The sequence below is a fragment of the Littorina saxatilis genome, linkage group LG11 (genome assembly GCF_037325665.1).
Source record: "Littorina saxatilis isolate snail1 linkage group LG11, US_GU_Lsax_2.0, whole genome shotgun sequence".
NCBI lineage: Eukaryota > Metazoa > Mollusca > Gastropoda > Littorinimorpha > Littorinidae > Littorina > Littorina saxatilis.
In genome coordinates, this window is record NC_090255.1 from 36702033 (window position 1) to 36704532 (window position 2500).

Sequence of the window (2500 nt, forward strand, 5' to 3'; positions counted from 1 at the left end):
CAACTTTTACAAAATGCCGGATATGACGTCATCAAAGGTATTTATCGAAAAAAAGAAATAAAGTCTGGGGATATCATAACCAGCAACCCTCATGAAAAATTTCATACAGATCAGTCCAGTAGTTTAATCTGAATCGCTCAACACACACACACACACACACACACACACACACACACACACACACACACACACACACACACACACACACACACACGTACACACACACACACTCACACACACAAGCACACAGACACACACACACAAACAATCAATCAATCAATCAATATGAGGCTTATATCGCGCGTATTCCGTGGGTACAGTTCTAAGCGCAGGGATTTTTTAATTTATTTTTTCGCACATATTCAAGGCGCAGGGATTTAATTATGCCGTGTGAGATGGAATTTTTTTACACAATACATCACGCATTCACATCGGCCAGCAGATCGCAGCCATTTCGGCGCATATCTTACTTTTCACGGCCTATTATTCCAAGTCACACGGGTATTTTGGTGGACATTTTTATCTATGCCTATACAATTTTGCCAGGAAAGACCCTTTTGTCAATCGGGGGATCTTTAACGTGCACACCCCAATGTAGTGTACACGAAGGGACCTCGGTTTTTCGTCTCATCCGAAAGACTAGCACTTGAACCCACCACCTAGGTTAGGAAAGGGGGGAGAAAATTGCTAATGCCCTGACCCAGGGTCGAACTCGCAACCTCTCGCTTCCGAGCGCAAGTGCGTTACCACTCGGCCACCCAGTCCAAAACTTGACTAAATGTAAAAAAAAATATATAAAAAAAAATAAAAAAAGAAAGAGAAAAACTAAATTTGAAAATAAAGAAAAACTGATGGCTCAGATTGCATCATTTCCCTTGATTTTTATCAACATTTTCTCGGGGGGGGGGGGGGGGGGCATGCCCCGGACCCCTCTAGGAGGTTTAGAACGCTTCGCGCCCTCAACTAAACGCTTTGCGTTGTCGAGTGGTCCCTACAAGAAATTTGGAAACCACCCCTTACAAATGATGTGATCCGCCCCTGTAGATGCTTGCAGTGTTGTTCCCAGGCCTTGGTCTTCGGTCATTCACGCGTAAATTTTTTATTTGAAGCGCTGTTCTGATCACGCAAAAATATTGAAGTATTGTGGGTGTGTAAGTGCTGTTAAAAAATATTTGCAAAAATGTGACCTAGCTATAGGTAGCTGCAATTGTATTCAGCAACCAAAAGCACTTGTTTTATGGAAAGTTTGCAGAAGGGTTAAAAACGCATATACGACATGCTGATTAGCAAAGTAGATTCTCCAAAGGCATTAAAAAATTGGGAAAGACTGTTGGAGACGGAGGTAGAATGGACAAAGGTTTTTTTAGTTACAAAGAAAATAAAAGAAGTAAAATTAAAATGGTTTCAAATAAAAATCAACAACAGAATATGAGTAACCAATTCAATGCTGAAAGACATGGGGGTGATTGCGAGCAACCGGTGTAGTTTTTGCAATGTAGAAAGAGATACAATTTTGCATTATCTATGGTTATGACTGTGAGCATGCTCAGTCATTTTGGACTGAGTTTGAAAAACACATGAAGGAGAAATGTCAAAACTGCAGCAGACTTGCACTCAACCCCACATTAGTATTATTTGGCTATGACCCAAAAAATAAGACTGATGAGGGTTTTGATTATATTTTATTACAAGCAAAGTTTTACATAATTATATAAATGTAGAATAAATAAACTAAAACCATCATTGCAAATGTTTCTCAAAGAACTGTCTTACTTACACAAAGTTGACAAATATGTACACCAAATGGAAATGAAGTATACATGGGTTTTTTTAAAAAGTGGCTACCATACAATACCTTAGTCGAATAATGGAAAACATAATAGTTTATATCCGTATTTTCCAGTCAAATATCCTGTTTTTCCGTTGTGTTTTTTTTTTATTCTCCTGTTTCATTTACAGAGGATTCACTTATGATTTGTCACATGAAGATAATTCACAACTGCTGTGTTGTCACATGTTCCTACTATATTGTAAATGTTGATTCCTGAATAAACCAGTAAGAAAGAAAACAAGTCGCGTAAGGCGAAAATACAATATTTAGTCAAGTAGCTGTCGAACTCACAGAATGAAACTGAACGCAATGCAACGCAGCAAGACCGTATACTCGTAGCATCGTCAGTCCACCGCTCACGGCATAGGCAGTGAAATTGACAAGAAGAGCGGGGTAGTAGTTGCGCTAAGAAGGATAGCACGCGTTTCTGTACCTCTCTTTGTTTTAACTTTCTGAGCGTGTTTTTAATCCAAACATATCATATCTATATGTTTTTGGAATCAGGAACCGACAAGGAATAAGATGAAAGTGTTTTTAAATTGATTTCGACAATTTAATTTTGATAATAATTTTTATATATTTAATTTTCAGAGTTTGTTTTTAATCCGAATATAACATATTTATATGTTTTTGGAATCAGCAAATGAAGGGGGAATAAGATAAACGTAA

The 2500-nt window shown here is 38.0% G+C and overlaps 1 protein-coding gene and 1 long non-coding RNA gene across 2 annotated transcripts in view; both read left to right on the forward strand.

Moving 5' to 3' along the window:
• LOC138980377 (uncharacterized) overlaps positions 1 to 2500 on the forward strand; it is a 42967-nt gene that overhangs the window by 21669 nt on the left and 18798 nt on the right. The gene's annotated exons all lie outside the window — the stretch shown is intronic.
• The window catches only part of LOC138980375 (uncharacterized), a 5510-nt gene that overhangs the window by 1852 nt on the left and 1158 nt on the right, over positions 1 to 2500 (forward strand). The window lies entirely within an intron of this gene.